Below are 8,052 nucleotides of genomic sequence, written 5' to 3' on the forward strand. Positions count from 1 at the left end.
AAGTTGAGAGACTATTTAAAAAAAAAAGGTTGCTGTGCAACGAGGTTACCTGCCTCAGGGTCGCTCTCAGTGTCAAGCACCTTTAATACGCAGTTCAGTTTGTTCCATTTCATTCAAATTGGGAAACTTTAGAAAGATTTGGGAACTGACTCACCGAGCGATCTGAATAAATAACATCAGAAAACTAAAAAAGAGAAATTAGACGTCGAGATGAACCAGTGAGAAGATATGATGCATATATTAGATCTTTATGGCCAAAATCTTAATTAGCTTCACTGTCTTTCAGCCTCTGCAGGTTTGGAAACAGTTCAAATATTTAATTGTACACATCAGAGATTTTATCTTTTATATTTCACCCTCTTTCAAAAGATGATTCTCTCTGATAAATCCCTCCAGATTCAATAAAAGGAATGAAATGAAAAAGTTTTCTTTCTCTGCCACAAGGTCTTCAGAATCAGGCACATTTCAGACGTCATCACGCAATATTTTTCCATCCACAGTCGGCTGTCGGCGCAGATTTGGTTTATTTTTACATCCTGGTCCTTGAAAAGCAATAAAGATATATCAACAAATGTTCATGAGATTGCCCACGATCTGGCTGAAATTGTTTTGAACGTTGGCGGTAAATAAGAGAAGACGTTTTTCTGTCTCTCTGTATGATGAGAGTGTTTTACAGCCTCTCGGTTGCGGTCGTCCCGGCTGTGGATCTGACTGATTGTCACCAGGGGTCCCGTAAAGCACATGCAACGTTTTACTTTGCGGAGGAATGGATTGTGCAACCGTGCTGCAACAGATCAATACATCGTTAAGCTTCTGCAGCTCACACTGTAACACACTATTATCTCGTCTGCTATAAACAGTTTTTCTACTACAGAGCTTTTCTCTCCCTTCGGGGCAACAAAAGAGGCGTCGCTGTCGTTAAAATGGCCATGACAACGAGGATGATGAGCCCATCTGTTTCTGCAACTGTGTGTGTTACTGCAAGATGACGAATTATTCCACATTACACATGAAATTCACACTTTATAAGAGCTTCCTCTGTAGTGAACACAGATGTGTAAGTGTATGGTGCATGAAAATGTGGGCAGACGTCTTTCTGTATTTGTAGAAGAAAAGAGAAACTCCCGAGGATGTTCAGTGTCTCTGAAGTCTTTGGATCAGGGGTGTTTAGTGAAGACCAGCAGGAGGGTGGTGATGGTGTCAGCTTAACTAGCAGTTTCATCAGTGGCGAGAGGAACAGCAGGACTGAAAACCTTTAAAACAACCGTTACAGTAAGGCTGAGGAGGAGAAAACGAGCTAACTCGTCCAGGATGAAGCAAGAAGTCGAAGAGGAGAGAGGAGTCATGGAGTGCCTGGATAAGATATGAACAAGTGAGAGGAAGACGGCCCAGTTACCAGGATACAATGTCGCCATTTAATGTTCCTGCACACTTTTATCATGTTCACATTATGTGCTTATTATCCACCTTTCACATCAGGAGGTGGGTGGCGGCGGTGGTGGCGGTGGTGGTGTTATTGGCTGTCACGCCAGCCGAGATATTTCCAGCAAACCTAAACAGTGTTGTTACAAGAGAAAAATGGAAAGCTTGCAACATAAAGAAGCTTAAAGCTTGGACTTAATTGTGGTTTTATTCTGGCGATTGGGTTCATTGGACGGGTCTCTGGTGGGTACAGCCACTCTGTTTTAAGATCTTAGTCCAGGAAGTCTACGATTTCCACCACAGAGACCATTTCTTGGGCTATCACTGACTTCTGAAGGGTAAAACCAGTGAAACCAGTGAAACCAGCCATCTGCTTTATTAAAAAAGGAGCAAGTACAAGCGAAACACCCAAAGCAGCACCAGGGCCGGTCCAGCCAAACATCACATATTCTCCAACGACATCAAGGGACGAACGATAACAATACGAGTCATTCATCTACTGTGTGTTCTTTCATTTTCTGGAGGCATTTCTTCATCAAACGACAGATAAGTTGGGTTTTAAACTGCTGCATCGACCACCGGCTCCTTTTTTACCAACTGATGTCAATCTCCTGCCGCCAGAGCTGCAAGCGGAATCACAAAGTATTTCTTTTTGTCCCCGCGTCTCTTTCAACTGGCACTTCCAAGAAAAAAATCAATTAAGGCTTCCCGTTTAATTAATTATTCAGTCTGGAGTCAGCAGAAGATGTCATTATAGCTTTTGTATTGGACTCGTATAATGTACCACCCATGTGTGGAGTGGGAGTGGTACAGCACCTCAGGGAATGGACTCCAACAGCGCCAGGAAAGGTCACGAACAGTGCCCACGTTGTTCCTGCCTGCCGTCATCATTACAAATAACATCGCTGTAAATGGCAAAGCGGTTCCCTAAAGGACAGAAAAAGCTTAAATTAAAAACCTCCTCTGAAAGACTTTTTCCGTCTGCGTGTTACTGACGCTTTGTCTCCACCGTTGGTTCGTTACGCGATGTGCGGTTTGTCTAATTAAACTGGCATCCTCAGAAAAGAAAAGATTGGCATCCTGGGTGTATGTGAGAGATTATTAAATCTATAGCCGAGTGAATGAGGATTCATCAGGGCGACTGGCACAGTAGTCCCACAGCATCATGTATCGGAGTGGGAGAGGCTCTTTTGAGCTTTTACCATTTTTAGCCATTTGTTATCGCTCTGCATAAAATTTGATGAGTCAGACGTGGACGATGAGGTGTGGGCGAACACACAGCCAAAACAAACAAGGATCCTCGTAATGAGATCACTAGTTCCCCCTCTTTTAGCGGTTTAATGGGCTTCAAGGCCTCAGCAATCCATCGGATGTGTCCAGGCTTTTATGCAAAAATGTTAGATTGACAGTGTCGTAACGCTCGCTTCTACTCAAGCTCTGTATTTGAGGCTTTTTGAGGGAAACTGTTTCATTCTTTTACTTCAATAATAAAAGCCAAACCTGTTGCCAAAATAAATGTCGGTACGTTGTAGGTTGTTGCTCTCGTCACAACGCTGGTTTAGCTTTACGCACAAAGACCACTCGATCATCAGGGTAAAGGTCCTTTTGAAGTCGAAGTCTAATACAGACTTCATCTACCGTCTGATTTTGTGCTGATGTTCCGTTAACGTACAGCACATTGAGCCGGTGACTCATTAAGAGCAGTTGATTGGTCAACTGATTTAATGCTGAAGGTTGTTTACCCTTTTTGTGCAGGAGCAGAAGAACAGATACGAGGGGAAAAAAATAACATGGTGCTTTTTAATAGACGCTGAAGTATGTTCCTCTTTGTCTGCTGTTTCCAACAGGGGACCGTTAATGGGTTTCTCTCTCAGTGCAAAGAATAGCAACCAGAAGAAAGGATGAAATGCAGCCCCGGGAAAATGCATCTAAGGTATCTTATAGTGTGAAACTCTATACCAGGGGTACTCAAATACAAATCTTAAAGGGCCACAAAGATTTTTTTGAATGACTCAGAGGTCCATGTATTGAGGTCGGTCAGGCCACATGCAATAATACTGTAATATTAAAAAAAAAATGTCCTTTTCATTCTAAACAACAAAATCCGATCTAAAATAAAATGTAATTTCCATTTTAACATAAATTAAAATACGTAGTCGAATATTTCCTCTTTTGGTTTGCCTTCAAACATTGTGTCCATCACTTCAGTCATGCATTATTTTATTTTATTGTGACATAGATGTGACAAGAATCCTGCTTGCAGCTTGATATGACGATTTCAGTGCATTTATTTGTGTTTTGCTTATCTCTGAATTTTGAGGAAATGTCTCTTCAAAATTCCTATGCTTCGTCTCATAATGCCGTTTCAAATTGGAAATCTTCATCACAGCTTCTCCTGGCATATTGTAACGCCACTTGTGGACTGTGGCGCAATGGATCTTGGGTATTCTGTTGTTGGTGGTGTAATTATGGTTCGTGAATGTGTTTGTGAATAAGATGATATGTAAGATGGTTGTGGGTTATTTCACGTCCTTTGTTCTGTGATTATATGGTGTTTTAACGAGGATGATACAAATTTTGGCACCGTGAGTGAAAGGGTGTTTGCCGGGAGAAACTCCCCGTCCGTTACACTACTTGCAACATTGAATATACATGAGATCCCTAGCTAAAACTTGTCAAACTGCGCAAGGTGGTAACGTAAGACGAAGGATTTAAAACCGCTGCACTGTCAGATACGTGGAGATTGTCCCGGTTGGAGGCATAATAAATGCAACTTAGAAGATCCTATTTCTGCGAGTCGCCGATTATCACTGTCCACTTTGTCATAACAGTTTATTTGGAAACACGCCATATTCAATCTCTTACCACCAGCAAAATGTGAATACGCGAAGTGCTCCGAAAACGAAAGTGAAAGTTAAAAGTTGCGCTCTGTCTGTGTATCGTTGGCATGGAGACAAGTCCCGGTATACACGTGCTGACCCAACCTCTATACATATGAAAATGTTCCACCTTTTGTATCATACCTTCGTCAGGTGACCTTTGTCATCATACTAAGAGTAATGAACACATGGTTGTGTATGTGCGTGTGAAAAGGCACCACAACAATGACCCTATTTGGAAAAAATGCTTCCTACATCCATGGAAATATCCAACTCGAGGATGTGATCGCTCCGGTTGGAGGTGTCGGTTATTGACGGAAAGTAAACAGACTGTCAGTCACACTACATCGTGCAAGTAGAGGATTATTCAGCCACTTAAAGATTAAAAAAAATATCCTCCCACTGAACATCGAATACAGACGTCCTTGTCAGATCAGATGGAACAGCTCCCTGCAAACAACCCTGTAACTTTCTGTCCAACATTCGCACCGCTCGGTCAGCTGCGTGGACCTTTAATTTTGTCTGTACTGATCTATATCTGCAATCAGAACCCCGTCCTGTCCCCCAGTACAGTCTAGTTGGACCGTCAGCCACCACTCCTCCTCCTCTTGTAAATGAAAATAAAAAAAATCAAAGCTGCATCTTGTGTGTTTTGTGTACTCAGGTGTGGCGGCTGCTCATGCGCAGTGCTTATCACCGGCTCCTCTAAATGAAAAAAGTGAGGCAGTTTCCCGTGCTGCCTTTATCCGCTCTGACGGAACCAGCTGCCGCTCCGATTAGATAAGTGCTCTCTCTCTCTCTCTTTCTCTCTTTCAGGCTTTCACCTTCACAGCGCCGCTTCTTGGTTTCATTCAATCCCAGTCGGACCCCCTTTTTTGGCTCTCATCGGTGTTGTCTTAGCAGGAATGGATTTTCGACAGAGAAAAGCAAGATTAAGTAGATTGCAGTCACTCGTTATGTATTTCTTGAATCCCGTTGTGTGTGTGCATAGATGCAGATATGTTTACAGATTACTCAGTCCCTTGTGATCTTAGACTCCTTTAATCAATATTTCCATGTGTGTTAATGCATTAAAAAATGATCACAGTCTAAATAATTTAAACTGTGCTTCTCCTCACGCAGTAAAAATGTTTCGCACATGAAGAGACACAATATTTTGCCACGTGTTTTTGCTCAGATATGGCGGCGTTTTTTTTATTTTGCTGCCAACTGAGAAGCAGCGAGAAACTCTCGGCAGATTCAACCTTTTTTTTCATTGGGTCTGTGGATGTTTACAGCCGGGTCGAGGCTTTAATTATCTCCAGTTGTGTACGCAAGGAGCTCTTTCTTTCATGCAGAGATTACGAGTTTGCTTCATCTTCTTGACCTCCGGTGTCGGTTCTTATTGAGGAAAGTGTCAAGAGACATTCTTGCTGTTATGCTCCTGCTGCTGTGCTTCTGGTTGTCAGGACTCGAGGTCTAATAATTAGCCTCCTCTGAAATGAATCGAGCGTGGCTGCTTTGATCCGGCGACCTAAATGGTCATATTTTCACTGGTTTAACTTTCCTGTCAGGAGCCGTAAAAGCTCACGTTGACCTGTTAAATCTTTGTGAAATCGAACCATCAGCTGTGGAAAAAATACTGTGGATAGAGCCACCGTGACATCACCTGGAGGTTTGTGAAGAACCAGAATGAACGTCCTATTAGGTGGTTCTGCTCTGGTCTGTTAACCACATGGCATACAGTAATCAGAACCGGACCCAGCGTTGGAACGTTTCTTAGAAATGACCCAGATCTTCTGCACAGCATCCACATTGTAGGACCCACAGAGCGTGCACACTGAAGACTTCTACTGGCTGACCAAAAAACACTCAACAACATGTATTCTCAGTTTTACAGAAACTTCTTTCACAATGTAAGCTCATTAAAAAAGGTATTTTTGAACCCCTGTGCATCACACAACGTTGTAATCACCGTGTTTGTGACTGTCCAATTGGCAGCGTAGATAATTTTATTTATTCTAATGTGTCTTGGGCCCAATACAACATATACAAATCATAGCAATAATAACTTTGTTTCTCTCTCTATCTGTACATATTTCAAATCATATCAATTTTATTTATATAGCACACAATCACATTGACTCAGTGGGCTTCGCAATTTGTACAGTTAATGACATCCTCTGTCCTTAGAACCTCGACTCAAGGGAGGAAAAACTTGCCATGTTGATTAACATATATATATTATCTCTACATCCATCTATCCATCTATCTATCTATGAGTTCTGCCTCCAGATTGAGCTGCAGCTCTTTGATAATGGATCCAAGACACTGAAGAGTCCTCGTGTTCGCTCTTATCTTTGGAGCAAAACCACTGTGACATTTCAGGGCGAACAGAAGACGAATACATGAATTTAATGATGCCTGACAACGTTGAGACCTTTTTGATGTGCCGGGTGACAGACAGAAGAAGAAGAAGAAGTGGGGTGAGAACAGTGAGGGAGTGCATGACCCTGCTGAACTTCAGAGGCTGCCCTCCGAGCTTTTAGTTCAGCGACAGTTTGGGTCTTCAAGGACCTGGCAGAGCGCTGTTACAGGAACACCACTGATGAATCTGAACTGGGTCACAGCCGCAGTCAAAGGCAAAATTCATAGACAGAAATGTTTCTGCGGGATTTAAATGGTGAGAATTAGACTCGCAGAAAGGAAAAATTACGTTTCCTGTCAAGAATTTGCTGAACAGAAAATATTGTGCGAATTTCACCAGGAAGATTTAGACCCAAGGAAATTAAGAGATTTTAAAAAGGAGTCTGGGGAGTTTCTCCTCTTCCTCCATCTCCTCTCTGTTGATGTGGCCACTTTGAGCTATAATATGTTGGTGTTTTATGTTTTCCATCTCCTCTAGTGCAAACCATAAAGACTAATGCAAAAACAACGAGCTGCTCGGCAAATTCCAACTGTGACTGACTGAAATCCTCCGTCCTTGGTTGCCTAAGTAATGACGTCTTTCACAAAACACCAACCAGGAAACAACTGAAACCTTGCAGAGTCGGTTCCATATATATATGTTCGCTCACATATCTGACTTACTCTCCTTTTGCACAACTGCAGCTGTCTTTATGACCAGAATGACCTTTTTTTTACATGTTTTCTGTAACAAGGTGTCGGATGAGCGAGATGAAGTTCACAGAGCAATTTACACAAAACCTGTCACTTTTCTCTCTCTCTTGTCTCTTAAATTTGTTTTAGGTAGTTTTACGCAACTTTGTGTTCCGTAATGTCTCTTTGCAGTTGGTTTGTGTCTCTTTGCAGTTGATTTGCATCTCTGTGCAGTTGATTTGTGTCTCTTTGCAGTTGATTTGTGTCTCTGTGCGGTTGGTTTGTGTCTCTTTGCAGTTAATTTGTGTCTCTTGTCAGTTGATTTGTGTCTCTTTGCAGTTGGTTTGTATCTCTGTGCAGTTGATTTGTGTCTCTGTGCGGTTGATTTGTGTCTCTGTGCAGTTGATTTGTGTCTCTGTGCAGTTGATTTGTGTCTCTGTGCGATTGATTTGTGTTTCTGTGCAGTTGGTTTGTGTCTCTTTGCAGTTGATTTGTGTCTCTGTAGGGTTGGTTTGTGTCTCTTTGCAGTTAATTTGTGTCTCTTGTCAGTTGATTTGTGTCTCTTTGCAGTTGGTTTGTATCTCTGTGCAGTTGATTTGTGTCTCTGTGCGGTTGATTTGTGTCTCTGTGCAGTTGGTTTGTGTCTCTGTGCGGTTGGTTTGTATCTCTGTGC

The sequence above is a fragment of the Sparus aurata genome, chromosome 23 (genome assembly GCF_900880675.1).
Source record: "Sparus aurata chromosome 23, fSpaAur1.1, whole genome shotgun sequence".
NCBI classification, from domain to species: domain Eukaryota; kingdom Metazoa; phylum Chordata; class Actinopteri; order Spariformes; family Sparidae; genus Sparus; species Sparus aurata.